Raw genomic sequence first — 20997 nt, 5'->3', positions numbered from 1 at the left:
TTAAAAAGATAATCAGATTCCATTTTTTTTACATTTCTCATATACATGTATGCATGCAATTGACTCCACTTACTGTAGGCCCTTATACATGTTTACCAGGGTACATCTGCACAGTAATGTTGTAGTTTTACCATGCTTTTACCATTCTAGTACTATTCATTTGCCATCATTTACAAGTTGTACCTAATGTATTCATGTATTGTTTCCACCCTGTAAATGTTATTAAGTCTTTAATTCCTTGTCTGTTCAAGTCCTCCAATGTGTTCCATGTACTTTGATATTAAAATATCGTATTTTCACGTTTTCTGTTGCCGTTGGTCATTGTTCCAAAAACATTTACAGGGTTTAAAGAATCCTCATAAAATAGAAACATGGTTTTACAAGGAAACATGTTGTCTGTGTAAAAAAAATGTCATAATTCAGCAATATATGAGGCTATGTTATTAATCTAAATAGTGTGTAGTTTAGAAACACGATCCTAAAGACCATTATTTACTTTAAGAATGTGTTATAGTTATTTAGATTTCCATTACAACTTGGCAATCTATTAATAATCACAAATTAATTAAATGGTAACAAAGCTGCTTGTTTGCAGTTTCTTGCTGCTTATGTAACTGTAACCAGTGTTAATACTGTGGGACACCCTGCAATGGCTTTGAGGCAATTAATCTTTTTAGTGATGCTAAAACAAAATAAAAAATAAATAAAAAAAGACCTGGGCAACTCATTTTTTATCCAACCTCACCCCAATACTTGTTTACTCAGAAGCATTACTGTTGCCGTGACAGTACCAGTTCATCTTTCCAGGAGCTTTTAAGCTCTGATTCTGAAGCTTGATTTTTAAGCTAATTAAAATTGCATCTCGTATCAGTTCAAGCTTGTCTGCCTTTGCAGGCATGAGTTGACTGATCTGTTGTTTTGCTGACTATAAACCCTTTAGTGCATGCAAGCCTCAATTATGCTGTTTGCATACAGTGCAGATATGGGTTCAGCAAACATTTAATAAAACATGCATGTCTAAGCAGACAGGGTCGCTAAAAAATGATGAAGGGGGAAGGGTGTGCCAAACCAACTGAATGCTTATCATTTTCATTTTGATAGAACAGAGTACATAGAAAGCTGTAAACATTCTGGGCCTGAGCTTTATAGTCAACCAGTTGTTTTATTTTCTCAATTACTGCAGAAATGATCATATTTTGCCAAGTAAACCAGAAGTATTTTATATTTCTGGAAAATAGTCAATGTGATTTTAAGTTGCTAACTGCACTAGAATAATTCCAATAAAACCGAAATGTTAATTTGAGCTGAATGTGACTACCATGGCTAAATGAGATGCATTAAATGCACAGGGGTTGAATTATTTCAACCTGTTTCAATATACTGTGATTCTCTTGAATGTGGGGTGTCACAGTATTGCACATAAAAATGAATGTATATCACTCTGAAGAAATGAGGCCCTCCGCCACATGTGTTCAGCAGTTCTAGTGTTTTCAAACTGTTCAGAGAAAATACATGGTTTGCATTTAAATAGAGCAATGCTAAGCAGAATAAAACCCAGGAGCCTCAGAAACCATCAGTTTTAATGTCCGGAATGGAAGTTCGAAATGAAAGTTCTCAAAACAAGACTAAACTGGCCTCACTCAAATGGACTGCAGGCAGCAAGGGGCAGATATTAAAACCTGACTTCCAAGTTGCACAAATCTGCATTCTTTTATCACCACCGTTCAAAATTCACAGAGGATTTTGGTAAAGCTTTCCAAACTGTGCATGTGCAATCTCTTTAATCCGATGAGCAGAGCCGGCAGTAATTACTGTAGGAATCCCACATGGATAAGCAGCTCGTCAGAACATATGATCATATACACACTAACAGGATGACAGTGGTATACTGTACATTGAGGCAGTTATCTGTTTTCACAGGCTGTGTATTCAGTTTTATAACAGCCAGTAAATGGATTTATACTGACGTTCTTCTGCTTTCTAATCAAAATTAGCTGAACAAAGTATTTGGAAATATACAAATCTCAGAGCCTTAATCATTCTGCGTTTGATCCTGGCCATATGTTTCCGTTTGCATCAGGAGGTTGTCTCTTTATTAGATTTGTCCATTATTTATCTTCCGCCTGCTCTCTGAGTCTCACTGCCCTGCTGGGCTTGGTAGGGAGACAGCAGGTTGCTTGTCCTGTTGGCTGCCTTCCATTAGAGGCCTGGAAAGAGTGGGCTCTTGGAAGAGTTCTGGATGCCAGTTTTTCATATTTTCCTGTTGTGAAGTTGCTTAATTACAGAGATTAAAATAAATGAATATTGGATGGATAGATATTCATTTTTTTTGTCTTTCTTCTAGCATATTTAGCAATTAGTGAATGATTTGTGTACCTCTGCTTCCAGATACTAGTTTTATTTTCAGTGTTGGATAACATATCATTGTGTAGGTTTATCTGCATTTTAAAGTTAATGCTCAACACAGGTTTTTCACTGCCTCTGCTAATATTGCCTGTCCAAAGAAGAAAAAAAGACGGGGAAGCTTAAGTAACAAAACCAAGCAATTGTTCAACAAGCTCTACCATAATTCAACTCATGGTGCCACTGTGGCAGCTGAAGAGGACAATAGTAGCATTGTTGCTAATGACATTTATTTGTTAATGAAAATTGTGTTTGATGAATGTATTTTGGTACTTTAGAAGTCTTGGATACAGAAACTAGTACATTGCATTTAATGCTTTATACAGGAGGCCTAAAAATGTGTTTTTTATTCTGTATCCAATTGCGTTTCAGCAGATATTCTAAAATTGTGAGGCCATCTGTGTGTCTGAACAAATCACCATCAAAGTATATTGTTATGGGCTTCTCTTTTCCGGCACACTGCACAGTGCACACAACCTCGCCACTTCTGTTTCTTTAATTGAGGCAATTGACATTAACTTGATAGTCATTTGCAATGTGTGTCAAACATATCTGACACGTGTGGATGGCTATACTGCCAAAAATGTGTCAAATGTATTGATAATAGTGATATTCACATTTTTTAATGACCAAACAATATATATTTAGTTCTCTAAACATGTCCAGTAAAATGGAATAAAGCTCATGTGCCACATGCTGGAAAAGCGTGAGTCGCTCTGCGCTGTCAGGGAGTTATCCAATGTTTGGCATATTGTTCTTGCCTCTACACCTGTAAGGTTGAGTATCCAGTGTGTAAAACTCCTGCAGTTTAAGCCTTGTGGAGCAGGACCAAACCAAACAAACAATCTCAGACATTTTGGCTGATATTGAATTTTCCACAGTGCTGGATATTTGCAGATGCCAAATGCACTTATGGAAGCTGAAGTATGATTTCATAAAAAAAAAAAAAAAAAAAAAAATTAACCTTTACACAAGCTGTTAAAAGTGCCCATGTTCAAAATAAAACACACATTTAAGTTAGGTAATTGTTATTTTTTACTTGTCAAATCACTACACTCATTTGCTGAGGGATTAATAGAAACAATTAGGGGAAGTTTCTGAACCTTCCTACAGGGAAATTATATAATGCCAATGAAAATGTTAATTTCAATCGGATGAAAAATCGATTTATTTATAATTTTGTTTTATGGAGACCATTTACTGAATTGCATTTCTGTCTCGGATTTTCAGACCAAGATGTAAACTACTCACTACACAGTTTTATTTCATGAACGGTCTGGAAATATTTTCAGACATAAATTGTTTCCTAATTCTTTATATACGGACTTCAAACCAGCAGTGTTCTGCTTTAAAATAATAATCCATAACATGCTGTTTTTTTTTTTCTTTCTCCTGAGGCATTAGCGTGAAAGAAAGACCTTTTCTCCTTGATGAAAGCTTGTCTCTGGAAGTGTGCCAGACTTGTGTTCATTTTGCTTTTATCAGGTAGAGAGAGGACCCCTTTGAAATCCAAATAATTGGTTGGGGGGTGGTTAGAGGGGGGTGGCTGAAACGTTATTTTTTACAAGGGGTCTGCCCCCAATTAGAGGTCTTTGTCATTTGTTGTAGCATTTGTAACTGGCCTCTACCTGTTTAATGTTCTCTTTAAGTATATTGTTATGATAACTAACTCTAATTGTGTTATCCGCAAAAGTCTAAATGTAATGTATCAAATTACATAAATACAACTTGGGTTCTGATTTTTTCAAAGAAACATTTATTTGGTAGTAAATGGGTTTACAATTCTGAAGTTTAAAAAGCAACACTTTTAATGTTTAATAACAATTCCTTTATATGGCTGACATACAAAGGATACAGTATACAAGTTTGCCATATTGGCAATACAAAACAATGCGATTTAAGTTAGCATCTTCCCTACAAATGCATCTTACACAGCAGTTAAGCCAGTGCAAACACAGATACATTTTAAGACGTGATTTGAAATGTTGTACAGAATTACATTTGTTTTATCATTTCATGTATGGCACAGTTCCCTTGTAACACTGTTTGGGGGAAGTAGTTAAAAAGCACATACAGTATATTGCAAATTACAATTTAATTATCTTGGCAGTGAGCTGATTTAGTCGGGTTATGATTAACTTTAACATGTAAAACACAGTGCATTGTGGTTTTAGGTGTTTTGTTCTTTTCAGTCGCTGTTTAGGTGAAAACCTATTCTCAGATTTGTTTTATTAAATGTAGTCATAGAAAAGTTTAATTTCTTCTGAATTTCTATTAATGGATGCAGTCTGTTGTACTACAGGATGTACAGTGATCCTTACTGCATGAACACCATACAGAAGATTACGAAAAAGCCTGTCTCAGGAAGTCACCATAACATAATTTCAAAGATCGCAGCTCAGCATTGTAAGATGTAAAGTGTAGTGTGGGAGGATTTACTGTTTGGCCCAGGATCTCGCCTTCTGGACCAATAGAAGCCGCCCTCGTTTGGGGCGCGACCTCCAACTTCAGTCAGAGTTCACCAAGGCCGGATGATGGAGGACCACCGACCCCCAGAAGGGAGATACAGTTGCAAAGGAGGCAGTGGGCAGGGGTAGGAGAAAGGCTTGCAGAACAAGTATTGGAAGGGGAGCCTGGACTATACAGGTTAAGGAACCACTAGGATTAGCATAGCAAGCTGAGCCTCGCTCCTAGAACTATGCAAGCCTCTATATAAAAATGCCCGAATGAGCCAAATCGTGAACTAAAAAAATAACTCAGGCTTCCTGCCAAAAGTAAGTACTGTACTGTGAGAGGACAGACTCTGTCAGACACTGAAAATAGATTGTCTGGCCAAACACTGGATGACATGGTATCATCCACAGTAATTACAATGCAACAGACACAAAATGTTCAACACAATATCATTTCCAGATCACCAGCCATCCTAATCATATTAAAATATTTTCAGATATTTTTGATATTCAAGGACCAGCATGAGTTTCTCATTTGTTCAGAGGATGAAAAGCCAAGCATAGAGAGCTGTAAATGAGCAAGTCTCCAGCCACATTTTAAATAACTCTCCAGCCATGTACAATACAAATATCACAAATGCACAAGGTGATGTAGTTCAATAGTGTTTGATTGTATTATCTAAAAACAATTAGACCATTAGACCAATAGGTTCATGGTTGTAGTCAGCTGACAAATTCCATTAATACTGTACTTTGTATAACTGATACTTGTATGGTCTCTTTAAATTATCTGACCACTTTAAATGACCTAATGATTTTAACAGCTTTCTAATGATACCAAACACATATTTCAACCCATAAGCAAATAATGTATTTTTTTTTACCATACATATATATTTTTTAATATATCAATGGTGTATATGAGACATACTGTAAAAGGCCATTGGTACAGTCAACCACCATGTATCTCAAAACAAACCTTGTCGCCTACCAATTTCCTTTGCTACATTAATGACTTTCATACTTTACTTGCACCCCTATCTAAGATATTCAGATGGTACATTTTATACATCACAGTTCCAGTTTGCATTTTGATAGACATGCACTTAAGTTGTGAAAGGACGTTCTGTATTATAATGGGCTTCGGTGCACCACTGAAGCCCATTAAAATGACAGAACTAGAGTACCATACATTTATTAAAATGATCAAGAAATAAGGTTGCAGAGGTACATTTGAAAATGTATCTGGGTAAATGAATTTATGTAATTATTTAAATGTATTTCACTATGAAAAGCTCAATATAAAAATTGGTGGAAGCAGTGACACATAATCAAACAATTCAATTTTACTTGCACCTGCATCAATTAACATTAGCAATATACACCACTGGATTTCAGATAGTACATAGCAGTTTTAAAGAGTATGATTCAGATTCATGTCAAAGACATCAATCCAAACTGAAGAAGCTAACTGCACAACGTATTAACATTTTATTTTCGACAGGTAGAACTGCCTTTGTTAAGCAACCTTTAGAAAATCGATATCGTAAAGGTATAGTTCTTGAAATTAACAGTAAAAGGTCCCTTTAAAAAACAATAACCACCACCACCACCAAGAACAATAAAGGATTGTTAAAATGACCAGATTGAAATGTTAAGGACACACCCTGCTTAACAGTATAAAGTAAAAACCAAGTAGCATGTCTATAGCAAGTTCCCATGGCAGACGAGATGCAAGATGGTTCTGAACTCAGGGAGGGGTTGAGTTGAAGAGTTGGAAGAAATGGGAAGAGCTCTACTTGATTATTCTCCCAAGCTGCAATTATAGCTTAACATCCACATTAAAGAGGTTAAAAAGGTTTTGTTATTTTTTGTCCCTAAGTGAAATACAGGTAGCAGCCTTGTGGTCATTGGTATTGTGACGCAAAAGTATCAGATATCCAGTATATTATTTATTCCCATTTCAGTAACCAGTTAAATGAGTTTTAGTGTTCTGAGGATTGTCTGTCCAGCTCATATAGGCCCAAGGCATTAAAGTCAAGTACAGCAGAGAAGCAAAGAGTTCAAAGTATTTCAAGATTGTTGTGAAGGTTTATCATTTGAAGTGCCAGTACTTGTAATTTTCCATTTAATCTTACTGCAGTATAATTATCTAAATTCAGCATCCTTTTCTGCAGAAAGAGACCACACGGGTTCATAAGATTGTACTCATTAGGGGGAGTGAATACAAAGTGTGCCAACCAACGTTAAGCCTGTTAGGCCATGCTTATGGGTCATGCTTTACATGGGTACATTCAACAGTGTAAATTCAATACATATCCAAACACAATTTCATAAATTACCAGATGAACAACTGGTTCTTGCTCAGACTTGGTACCATGTATACTGGTTTGATACTTTGACACATGAAACTTCAGTTCTAAGTTGACCAGTTAATTAAGCCAGTTACAAGAACAAACCTGAATTCTCATAGAAAAAGATAAGTTACTTAAGGTATTTCACAAACTGGACTGTGACAGTGATAGACATGTGCTTGTATGTTTTTATACTAAAGTCTTCCCTCAGGCCTTTTAAAAAGAGGGTTAATCTCTTTCCTGATTCTAATACAGATAAATAAATAACACAGATAATTGCTAAAGCAACAAAAAAGAAAAGTCAAACAAAAAAAACAGCTGCATTTTTTGATACTGTTGGCAAACTACACAGGAATGATGTCATCCTCTGCAGGCTAACCAATGGAAGAGGCTGTTTAGTTTCCATTATCTTTTACCAGAAAACCTATAAATTAGATCTGTTTACCAACATTTAGAAAATAACAATATGTTCTATAAGGAAGCTTTGCACTTCCAGATCCAGAACAAAAACAAAAATTCAAGGTTAGAGCAGTGGTTTAGGAGCCCATGCGCTCAGTTCAATGGTACTAAGCAATATATTGCAGTACCATGACTCAATACTTGAGCTTTTAAAGAAAATGCTGTGGCTTGCTAATTGTCTTAGTTTAAAGGTTTTACAATGGAATATCAATGGTATTTTGTTTAGTTTTTTTGCCTCTTTCCATTACATTTAACTGGTAATATGGGGCATAAATGTGGGTCAGATAGTTTACAAATTGGCCTTAATGGTGTAAACAGTGACATATAACTACAGAAATCCCTAGATTAACCTTGGTTATTATTCCATCTGGCAGCTGTTAGAGTTATTTGTAAAAATCCAAGAGCCAGCTTTGAAGACTGAATTAATGCTAGGGAATACCACAAAAGCATACTGATGCTGTAATCAAGCGTGACAGGAGGACACACTGACACTTTGCAAATAGCTTTCAAGGTTCAAACATTTTCATTCATGCTTTCAGTTAAATAACCTTTTTTTGGGGAATTTATATTTCTGTATTTACGGTGTGTGTGTGTGTGTGTGTGTGTGTGTGTGTGTGTGTGTGTATTGCATCCCAAAGCCAGACCGGGGGTGCAATATACAGTATACAGCTGATTCAGAAAGTCAAATTTTGCATTATGTTGCATTTATATTTGAGGTTCACAGTGGTGTACTGTAAGCTACTGTTAGTTATTTTGCTTCTACCTGCTGATGCAATTGTCTGTATTAGCTTTGAAGCCTTCAGAGTGACATTAACAACAGTTTTAAAATAACCTCCATAGCGTGTGTCTGTAATTAACTCTGTGGTGGTTCAATTACCTCTGTCCAGTTTACAAGGGAGCAATGCAATAGGAAGGGCCCCACAACATATGTTACACCTCAAACCAATCAAGGTTAAGATAAGTGGGCCTCCCTTACTGATGTGGCTAGACAGGACTCAGATGTTAAGGTGCATTCCAGTATTCTACCATCTGGTAAAAGTTTTGTTAGCACATGCTGGCCTATTATTATGATGATTGTATGAAAGCTATCTGTTTCCCAGTTCCTGAGTCATTCTTGGCAAGTGGGCTAGCTGAATAATTAATGACAGGGCTGCAAGTACAGGATTTTGTTTTTCTTTTTTTGTTTTGAACCACTTTTAAAGTTGTTCTGCATAGCGAAGGGGAAATCCGTGAAAAACATTTCCTACTGTAGTCACAAGGAACATGCATTTATTGCTGTTAGTAAATAAGAGCTTTTATTAAAAACAAAAATCAATATCACTAGAATACATATACATTTACCATATAATTATGATAATAAGTAAGATGGTAATTTGTTGTTCTTCAGGACTGCTAATATTTTTTTTTCTATGTATGCATGTAAGAAATTACTGTAAATGTGAATTCGAGCACTGGTACCACTGGTACCACTGGTCCCTTTATGTATTCGTAGCTGCTTCAGTAGAAAGTTAATTACTGAAGGTTATGGCCTCTTAAAATGTTACTGTGATATTGGTGTGCTGGAGATTGTGTTGCTATTCAATTTTGAGTGGTAACCAGGCGGTGGTGTCTAATACAAAGCAATACTGACACACTGCTGTGGCCAGGTTAATGGTACTGATAGATTATGAAGGACCTTGTTTTGTGAAGCCTAGTTGATTGTACTGTCATACACAGGCCTGCTCAGCTATCGCTGGGTGAGAAGCCTCACTATTGTTCTGGTTTGCCCAGGCCTGTGTTGTCCTACATGGTTACTGAAGACTTTTTTCCTGTGTGTATTCGAAGGCCTCTTTCTGTGTACTTTGCAAATGCATTGTTATAAATGAGCAAAAGTGGGTGAAAGCACAACTGAAAGCAAATGTGTGGTAAATAGTGGAGTACCTTAAAAATAGTAGAGAGAAAATATGCACCGATTTTCTACAAGATGAGACAGGCTAACATTCTTGCACACTTTTGTGTAAATATGAATTGAGGCATTTGGGAATGGTCATGTTGAAGAATGGTGCCAGTTGTAGTCCTAAAGCCTCTATTGTATGACAGGTCTTTCTATATTTTTGTGTATATTTTTGTACATGGGTAAGTCTATTGTCTGGTGTCTGTTAGTTCGATGCCTATTTGAGGGTACACATTTACAGCCTTTTCTGCTGCGCTTGCTGTCTGTCTTACACATAAATGGAGTTCCTGTAATACTAGCTGCACCAAGCCAGCGGATGTTCATGTATTGCTTTTTCAATGTGTTACCTAACACTTTTATTGACCACAAACAGTGAAAAACACAGTCATATTTGTGATTGTCTGCACCACTTGTTTCTCTTTCACAGAAAGTAATATTTAGATTTTCAGTTACTGGACAGCCACATATTATCTTCATAGACACAGTAATGTTAAGAATGATTGAGCTTACAGTAATAACAGTTGTTCTGCCCAGAACAACTGGGTTCAATGGTGACCTCTGCTTGGGTGAAACCATAATAGTGGCTGAAATTAGGGGAATCAGGGCACCATTTTTTGAATTGATCAAATACTATACAAAGGATGTAGAGCTTGTCATTATAATGCCAATCCCATTAATAATCTTTGTATTTAACTGGAAGCTTAACTGGAAGTCTGTATATCGATATACAGTTAATGTGAGATCTGCTAGGTGGCAGATGGACAAGTCTGTTCATTCGTTATTGTGGAATAGCATTTCAAACTGTGCTCGAGTGCCTACTGAAACAGCAACCCTGTCAAGTCTTCAGTAGTTCTGTATTGGCAGATCTCAGATGTTCCTTAAAAACCTGTTGAGTACAATAGCTCTCCACAAAACTATAAAAAAAGCTCTTGCATTTGGAAAGTGCTTTCATGTGTATGTGCTTGAGTGCTCCTGTGAATCTCATTGACAAGCTGGCAGACAGCAGACCCTATAGCTTTTTGGTGGATTAACAGATGGCTTTCCAGTTTTCATGTTTGTTAATTCAAACTCCTTGTATTGTACTTGCATGAAGCAGACTGTCTGTCTTTTCATTGAATCTCCAATTTAATTACAGCAATAGGTGAGCTTTGCCCAAACAGATACATTACAAAACTAGTAGGTAAAAACATATTAAGCAAGCCTTCAATTAGAAATACACTGGATTTGCTCCTGTGATTGCCATTAATTGGATTTTGTTATTAATTGGGGATGAGTGGTGATAAAAATGTATGATGCAGTAATATTAAGTGATACATATCTTAGGAATGACTGTGCCAGCATTGTCCATTATCAATATCAAGGTACATTTGTTCAGGGCTAAGATTGCCTGTTGGTTTGTGGTACAATCTCTCTCACATTTTTAAGTCTACTTAGATTTGAGAAATTGTTAAAAACAATAGGACCAAAATGTTAAATTGAATCAAGCATTTCAGCAAGGTCTAATGGCATGCAGTTTGTACTGTACTGTTTAAGGTGGTGTTTGGAGAGGGTATGATCTGGTAACGTCTATTAAAAGACAGGAACGTGGAGCAAAATAGATTTTTTGTCTAGATACAGTGGAAGACTGTGTTCAGTTGGGTTTATTTTAAGGCTGTGTTTTGGTTTTCTGACTATAACCCAGTGTCTCTGCTAGTGCTATAAATAAAGAAGTATTTCTGCTTTCCTCACAAACCAGGCCCCATTATCTCAGACTTAAAGAGCCATTCAGAAGTGTTTCAGGCAGTTCAGCAAATACTAGTACAGAATGTGCATAGAAAAGGAAGTCCTGTCTTAAACTTGTTTAATACCCATATGTATAATCATTTAACATGTCACTTGTAACTGGAATGGGAGTCTTTGCAAAGAGAACCCCATGTACTTTCAGTAGGATTGCAGTGCTCTCCCGCCAGTAAATGTAATTATCCTTTCTTAAGTGGAAAGCCCCGGGTATGCCTTTTTACAAGGAAATTGATAATCTAATTGATCATTTAGATTTATATAATGCTCTCCAAAATAACATGTTTAGCAAATAAAATGTGTTTTACATAGCAAAAGGAATCCATCCATTTTTTAAAAAACTGGTTATGGGAGCAGCCACCATTAGAAGATAATACGTTTCTCCAACACTTTACCTAAATTTCCATACAGAAATACACAGGAATGGGGCAGATCATTGTTATATTCTTTCTCTCCTGTCCAAGGGGAAAAAATGGTGCCCCTTTTGAAATATGGAATCTAGTTACATTTTGTCATGGAAAAAAATGGTGAAGCAGCATTGGTTCAATAGGCTCATAGCAGGTGTTTTATTAAGAATGGAACACAGTGTGAAATATCAAACCAGCATTTCCTCATATAATACAGTATAAAGATTGAGTGTGTGTGTCAGTCACGTGTGCCAGTGTGTGTGTGTGTGTGTGTGTGTGACATGGAGAAAGGCGTCCATTGCTGTATCTGTATATCAGATCCTGTATTTAAATGTAGAACCTTTGATTATCCTCTCTAGCTGGTTTTACAATATGACAAAGTATATTATGAACAGGACAGCATTTATGCGCAGTGCTAGACAAATTGATTGATGAGACGCATTAGCGTCAAACGATTTCTGTTTAGTAATGTGTTTGTTACTCAGCAACAATGGTACTTGCACCAAACCTAAGCAAAATGCCAAAGTTTTAAATGTTTGTAATATGGCCAGGGTTTATTGACCTTTATCGTTCTAAAAGGAATGTCTTGCATGCCTGTAGTCTACATTAGGTTCCCTTGGGTCATTAGGCTCATATAACATTCAGAAGAAGCAGTGATTATATTGGAAAATCAATCCTTTTGGACAGGCAATATGTAATAATTGCCAGCCCCTCTTGAATTCTATAGTGCTTGATACCTAAAAGTGTATGAACAAGGGTCTGAAGGAAGATGCATTTACTGTATCTACCGTGTTTAACATAGTTATCAGAATAGCTTTGTTTTCTATTGAATTTTCTAGTTCAACAGAGAGCTTTCAGATATTCTGCAATTCCATTAGGTTTCATATTGTAACCATAATATTCTAAGTATTACCCACTGTTTTATATTAATAACTGCATGATTGATTATAATGTAATGTGTGTGGGCAATAGCAATGGTTCAGGCCTTAATCTTCCTATACCACTATACAGTAGACAACCCACTGTGATTTTTCAAAGGCAACCCGCCCTACCAACATGCCTTTAGGAGACCTCTCCTCTAGCAGAAAACATGTTTAAAAAATTCTAATTAATTTAAAATGCTGTGGGCCATACCATTGCGAATACCTTGCATGTATTTGCAAGTCTGTGAAAAGGTTTGTGGGGAAATTCTGATCTCTTTTGAATACCTTGCTCAATATTTTTCTATTGTAAAAATTGTATTTGCTTCCTACCTTACCTGATTTGGTGAAGTTGTTTGCATGATCAAATACAGATTAATAATGTTTTGTGATTGTGAGCTTTGTATGTGGTGCTCTCTCTCTCTTTCGGTCGTATCTCACAAATCAATTTTCTTATGAGGGGAGGAGGATGAAATGCAGCATAAGCCAAAGAAATGCTGATGGCAATAATTTATACTTGCACAGAACATCGCTGAAGTCTTCAAGTTAGATAATTCAGTTCTAATTGGTTAAGTGACCCTATAAATCCCTTTTTATTGTTAGAGATTGGTAGGACACATGACATTTTTGCTCATTAAATTTAATTTGTCAATTTTTGTCTGCATTTAATGAGGAGACATAGTGAATTAGTTTTACCTGCCAGGTTTTATCCTGAAGGATGTGCTAAAAAGAAGAAATAACTAATGCAGTTACTGAAAGTTGTTTGACCTTTTCCAGGAGACATTTGTGATCAGTACTTCTAGAGAAACTTTCTCTTTTAACCATGTTTTTCCTCTTTTCATCCTGAACTTCTTCTGAAATGATCTACTATAATAGGTGTGTATAATTATTATACTTATGATTCATACTGAGAGACACAAACCCAATTTTGTTGAATCTTTGCAGAAGCAATTTCTGTTGGAAAAACAGCAATAGAGAATCATGCAGACACACATGATATTAAATAGGTAAGAAATTAAATATCAAGAAAGTTAAAAAGCCTCCTGGTCTTTGCATAGTTAGTGATCAAGGGTGCCAGTTTAGCAAAGATTCTTTACCCTCATCTAATGTCTTATACGCTGTACTTGCAGACTAAAGGCTTTGTAAGTTACATTTGGCATCCTGCTCCAAGTCTTTTCTCTTTTTGGTATTAAAACTACCAGCTTTCAGTTTTAGGCAATGTGGCTACCATAAATAAACTACAATATGTCAGCTATGCAATGTGTTATTTGATAGAGATTTTTTGGATTAAAGGGGTCAGTTACCTCCTTCTTGGGCCCGGAAAGAAGATTCAAGACAATTTAGTGTGGCTTGATTGAAGGTTTATTTGAAAAAGCAGACCTCATTTGGTCTTAAAGAATACATTTCCTGTTCGGTTTCCTCTGCCTTCTTACCGTCACTGTAAATCATCAAATCAGGAACTGTCTAACATAAATACCCACATCCATACATATATCTACTTCTGTGTCCATACAGCACATCACATGGCCACAGATGGTCCTATTAATTGTGCAAGGCATTTCAGTGCATCTATATTGGGCGTATATAATTCTCTGTTTGATCTTGCTATCCACTCTACCTCTTAGTTGACCACCTTGGACACTTCCTATTATTTCCGTAGGTTTTGATTTTCAGTTGTATCTCCTCAGGTATTTTTCCATCTGTCGAAACATTTGTTCTTAATAATGTTATCACATTCTTTGTCAATTAGATCATGGAAATACAGCATATTTGTTTAAAATCTCAGAAAGTAAGAAAATAAACAATGAATACAGTAATGATTTATATGCAGTATATGTAAACCTCCTGTAACCTACAGTAATTAAGTCATGCATAGCCCATCTACAGAAAACATCTATTGAAATTACTAAGTACAATTAGCACAGAACATAAGCTTAGGTTTGTCTCTGAAGGATACACTACAATTGTCATTTCTATGAATCTTGAAGTCCTTCAATAATGTCAATCCCTTGGCAACACATTCCACTCTTTAGTAGTTTTACCACATCAAAAAGAATAACTTTTCAGGAAGTTAACATTCTTCAAAGGTAGCTTCAGCAACTTGGACACAAGCCTGAAGGCGAAGTACTTTCTTTTCTTTTGTAGAATATCAGTGCTTTTAACCACTAAACAGTAAGAACCCCAAAAAGAAAACAAGATTAACCAATCCAGCAGTGCTATAAGAAAGGCGTATGTGTGTGTTCTAAAATCCGTGATTCAATCTTTACTTTAAAATGGCATTTAAAATTGAACAGCAGTGTGTATCATTTAGTATCCCAGACTTCATTGCAAATGTGAGCTGGATGACTGTTGGTTGGCATGTCAGTGAAATGGGGAAGTGATCCTATTTTTCCGAAACAGCGAAGCATTGGAATACGATAATGTACTTGAGCATTGGATTAACTCCACAAGGAAGGAAAGTGCAGCACTAAACAAGCGAACAGGGAAACACCTTGACCAGTTAGGGTAGCCCTGGGGATGGATGAAAGTAATTTCCACAAGAGAAGACTTTACATAAGCTTTACATTGCCACCTATTTTTTTTTACTTTTCAAATAATATACTTTTTTATATTATACCCTATTTAGGAGCTGTTTGATTTCCATTTTTTCAAATTGGGAGCTCACAAGCTAGGACAGTTATTGAGTCACAAGATGTTTCTAAGAGACAGACAGCACCACAAAAAGGGATAATGGTACAACAAAAAAACAAGTTGGATTGCCTATAAGCGTTAAAGTAGTTTATAATGTCCTTTACAGTTTTATTCAATACAAATAATATAGACTGTTCAGCATGAACCATTTCTTGCCTGGACATTATTAAATTATAGCGTAGGACTGCCATGTGTCACTCAAAACTTTCTTGCTCTGAAAAGCCATCTCCATTCATCACTTGAAAATGCTGTATCCCAATTAAACAAAGTGATGTCCCATAAACGATGTAAATAGCATTGGAAAGAACCATCTCTCAGAGTTCTATCCCATTTAAGCAGAAACCCCGATTATCAGTATCCCGATCAGACGGTGCTGACTGTACTTCACAAGTTAGAAATGGCTTCTGGCTGTCAAGTTGTATCTTTTTTATGATAGTTCCTCATATCAAAAGTTTAGATATGGCAATTATAATATAATGTACTGTTCTGATAATGTTCAGTGAAATAGCTGTGAAAACTGCAAGTGACTTCTAACCCTTTTCTGATGTTTCCAGTTAGAGGTAATGCCTAGATGTGAATCATTTTGGTATTTTTACTCAACATTGTTGTTTATTTAAAATGTTAGTAAGAATGATGGGATCATGCAGGCCTAACTGAGGAATGACCCACGTTTAAAACAGCCAGAGACCACATTGTGATTGTGTTTACTCTATTCTGCTGTAGGATAGCCAGGGACCTTTCACTTCTCTCCACATAACCCTTTAGACTGGGAAATGGTAGATTGGTATATGTTGGCGATAAGCATTGCCACTAATTTAGTTTATTAAGTTTCTAATGAAATGTCAACAAATGTCCATTACTGAGTGCAGAACGTTGAAAGGCAGCCATAATGACCCATCTGTCTTTTATACATTTGAAGTATAGGTTTGGTTTTCCAACCATCAGTTCAACCTTGAGAAAATTGTGGTCTGATTTTGTGCTTTCAGACAATTACTGAACCATATTATATTGCTATTCTTATGCGGTCCATTATTTTAGAAATAGCAACTGGACGAAGGTTTTGTGTTGCAGGCAGTTTAGACTGTTTAAATTCCATTTAATTTTACTTGTGCAAGGTCTCAAGCACTTGTCACATAATGCAGAACTTAATTAATTTTTTAAAACTTCTATTGCCTCTGGCTTAGATTTGATTATATAATCTCCTAAACTGCTGATATGCAAAACCCTTACACTGATGTTGGTACTGATGTGATTCAAAAGCACTTTCATAACATGTAAATATTCATATCCAGCTTGTTGATTGGAATGTTTTTGCTAAGGGCACAGTGACTTTGCAAATGGCCTGTTGGTAGAGGTACTTTTCCCAGCTCTACATTGTCAGATGACAGGTTCAGAGAATGTAATGGTTGCTAAAACACTATGGTTCTTCACTGTTACTGTGGAAGTAGAGGGATCTTAGACTGGCTGCCATCATTAAGGTGACTTGACAGATGGTGTGTCTTTGGTTTAAGATGAGGTAGAAAAACCTGAGGTTTGCTTTTTGGTTTCACGACTACATTAAGTCATTGCGTAAAACATGAATACCTTTCCATGCCGGTGATATAGTTTAAGACACACATAGAAGGCCCTGCGTTTAATTTACATACAAGCTACTGTCAATCATTTTGCACAAATAGTAATAAAACGATTCATCATGTTGGTTGCACTGCCATCTCTTTGCATAAGGTTTGCTATTTACATGTATTGGTGCCATACAGGGACATATCAAAATGTTTGCTAACTCTTTTTGTTGTTATTGATGGATTACTGTGTAATTGTTTTCCATTTTGTACTTCACAAATGCCTGTGCATGCTTCAAATAGCATTTTAATGGGAAAAATATGATGCAGGTTGATGCAAAACTAAATCTGTAGTGTGTGCACCATTATTTGTGTCATAACTGCTTTAATTGATTGCCTCCCATTTGCTCTTATTTGAAGAGAGATGGAGCTTTATTTTGTATTGATTTTTATTTTTTTAATGATGAGGGGGTTAGGAGTTTTGATACATGTTTTATCAGCCATCTGGTGGATGTCTGGTATCATTTTATAGACACTGAATACCTCCACTGAGATAATTCGAATTTGAGAACCAAGGTTATGAAAATGAAATATATAACTGTGCATGTTAGTCTCTGTTGTGCAGTCCTGTCTGTACTGTGGTACTTAGATTCATCAACTGATTTAAGTCTCACTGCTCTCCCTGAATTATATTATAGCTGAACTAAAATCAATGGAACTCATTTTCCTGGAGCATTTTCAGAATAAACAAGGCCGTTTTCAATAATGCACTTTCTAAAATAAAGGAAAACCCAGACCATCTTCATTGTAAAATAAAGCCTATCACTTTGCTTTGTATGGCAATAGAGAGCAGGAAGCACTTAAAAACCACTATACAGACCAAAAAAAAAAAAAAAAACCACTGACTGAACCAGGTGACTTCCAGTAAATATTGATCATAAATTAAATCAAAACATGGCTACCATCTCAATTGCTTAAACATCAGTAATGCTATACCACATATGTGCAGAAAATAAAATCTGTCTGGGCTGTAACATCATTTTCATAGAAAACTCAGGAAGTCACAAAGAAAAGATTTAAAATTTTATTACCCACAGTTTTTACTTTTGTGAACTGCATTTACAATTATTATTTATTATTATTATTATTTATTTCTTAGCAGACGCCCTTATCCAGGGCGACTTACAATTGTTACAAGATATCACATTATTTTACATACAATTACCCATTTATACAGTTGGGTTTTTACTGGAGCAATCTAGGTAAAGTACCTTGCTCAAGGGTACAACAGCAGCGTCCCCCACTGGGGATTGAACCCACAACCCTCCGGTCAAGAGTCCAGAGCCCTAACCACTACTCCACATTGCTACCCATCCACAATCCTGGATTAGTTCCTGCAAACTAGGGCTTTTCCAAATGCTGTCTTCTTTTGTTCCTCAAGTGCACAGTTCATGCACAGTAAATTATATCTAAGTAACACGCAACAGCTGCAGCGCGGCTAAGGGTCAGAGGCTGTGTATCTTATATTTCCTGCTATTGTCGTTACTGATGCTCCTTCTCGTTGCTGAAGGATGCTTTTTCTACACAACAGACAATTCACATAATGCAATTGATGAATGTATGCTAAACAGGTTAGCACATTTAAAAAATAGTGGGGAAATAAACAGGTCCTGTTATTGAAAATGATATCATACTTACAAAAAGTCAGTTGGTCTAGGACTAGTTAGTGAAGGTAACTATCGAAGGTAATTAAGATAATGCACAGGAAACAAGTGCTCTTACTGCAGCTGGGAGTGTGAAGTGTGTAGCATGCTGAATCCACTGGAGACTAAGCAGAGCTTCCGGAGAGCCTCAGGGCCTTCCACACGCCATGACTGCCGATAATCAACACTGCAGTTGATAGTGTATCAGCCTTAACAGTATGTTCAATTCTCGTAGCATTATTTTAATTTTAAAAAGTGCCAGATATTTTCAGGAGGACAGTATGCAGCCTGTAATTGTTGATATTTTGCTTAATTTATACAGGGTTACTAGCCAGAATCATAGTGTTTTAAGTACAGTCGTGTCTGCTGAGTGGAGTTCTTTCACAACAGTTAAATGGGGTGAGAAATCGCACAGCTATAATTCACACAATTTTTGGTTGTTTTGAATATAGGTAATTCAGAAAAGTGTTGTAGTTAAATGCTTTGTGAAAAGGTTTATCCGTTTGTAAAATAGGTATAAACCAGCAATCCACATCTCTATGTACTGTAATCCACTGCTACAAAAATAGTGGAATATTTTTAGTAAATAAGGAATGAGAGTGACTTTAGACTCATGCGGTAAAGTACAGTACATTGCACTTGCAGAAGGTCTGAGACAATCTACTCCATAGTGCAGTGCTGGAACTGCCTCCCTCCCGGCTTTGCGAACAGAAAGAGTGTCTTGTTTCATAAACCAGCCAAGCTGGCAGAAGCTCAGACTGAGCCGAGCTCCTTGGAGCTGCAGCAGCTTTAGTAGCTGAAGTTGGCTGCAGCAGCAGAAGGCACTTTGTAGCAACAACAAAACCCACCAAAAAAAACAGTTGTTGGTGTCATCTGCTTGAAGATGCCTCACCTTAAAAATGGCAAGTATGGTAAGTGTGGAGTAAAAAGGCTGATGCTGGTAAGGGGTACCGAGTAAGTTTCACTAGAAAATCATATTGTACTAATTATTATATGCTTACAAGATTTACAGTATTTTGGCATTGGAATTGCTGTTATTATGGCTGCCCAAAGGCCAGTTAATAAGCAGTTTTTAAATGCAATATGATTTGAACAACTTTTTTTGAGCATCTGGTTATATTTGTTTCAATTCAACTTGTTTTATAAAACTGCTATGTGTTAGCCTGTTCCTTGTAATGTCTTTGATTGGTATAATTTAAAGTGCCCTTTGGTGCTTCAGGTAACTGCACAATTTGCATACGTATAGGACTACGCACTGATTAACAGTCATTGTCAAGGTTTGTTATTGGAGAATTTCCCCAGTTGTATAATTGTAGCACATTGGATTATTCTAAAAAAGACTACTTTTAAATTAGCATTGCGAAACCCAAAGAGTGGTTTCAGTGATGGGTAACAGGGTCTATTTTTAGCCAGGCAGTATGGACACTTGGGTCTTGTTAGATGAGGTATCTATAGCAGTATACCACAGATACAGTGACTGGAATGATGGCCCGCTGTAAAGGAAGGGTTTGGACACAGTGGTTACCCAGAGATTACTACTTGGTGCCAGGGCATCAGACTGGGCGGCACATTATGAAAAATTGTATTTAGTTTCAAAGAAAGTGGTTGTGTTGTTTTTTAAACTAAAATGGACGGTTTCCTCTTCGGGGGTCATTATTTTGGGCTCAGTTTATTCCTCCCTCATGCCCATGAAAACAAAACCCAGCAACATAGAATTTACATTATTATTATTTTTTTTTTTTGCAATGGGTATGTGCAATTCCATCAAGTTCCGAAACAGTTCAGTTTAATTTACAGTGAAGATTTTCTTTCTGGCACCATATACTTGAAATAACATCCTCCTTAAGTATTTGTTTTATTTTCTGAGGTTTGGATAGATTGTTTCCTGTACATTTTGATTGAAACGAGAACAGCAGGTTTCATCTGAGGCTTGAGTATTTGTATTTGCTTTCTTGCTGTAGCCTATAGTATTTTAACTTTGTACTTTGCAGTAGCTCAACATTTACGTGCCCCAAATGTACTCCAAGAAAAAAAAAAAGCAGGACATATTTTTACAGAAATGTCCATTTATTTTGGAGAATGGTCCAAAACTTGTTCACCAAAATATGTTCAAAGGCTGTTCAATGCTACAATATTGGAACTGTAATATTCTGTATTTCGGAGTATGACACATTACTGCAGTACCATTTTCTGCCATGCCAATGATATTGCAATGTTATGAACCACTACCATCTGATAATTAATTTCAGAGGCAGTATAGATTCTAATGTTCCTAATTCATAAGCATTGCTTTCAATTATAATATTTAGTATCTAATTTTCTTTATATTATAAGTTTTC

At 36.3% G+C, this 20997-nt stretch overlaps 1 protein-coding gene across 3 annotated transcripts in view; it reads left to right on the top strand.

The window, feature by feature from the left end:
- The window catches only part of LOC117414048 (SLIT-ROBO Rho GTPase-activating protein 3), an 85393-nt gene that overhangs the window by 8983 nt on the left and 55413 nt on the right, over nt 1–20997 (top strand). The window lies entirely within an intron of this gene.

This window comes from Acipenser ruthenus, chromosome 25, assembly GCF_902713425.1.
Source record: "Acipenser ruthenus chromosome 25, fAciRut3.2 maternal haplotype, whole genome shotgun sequence".
NCBI classification, from domain to species: domain Eukaryota; kingdom Metazoa; phylum Chordata; class Actinopteri; order Acipenseriformes; family Acipenseridae; genus Acipenser; species Acipenser ruthenus.
The sequence above is the reverse complement of the archived record's forward strand: the minus strand, read 5'-3'. Positions and strand labels throughout refer to the sequence as shown.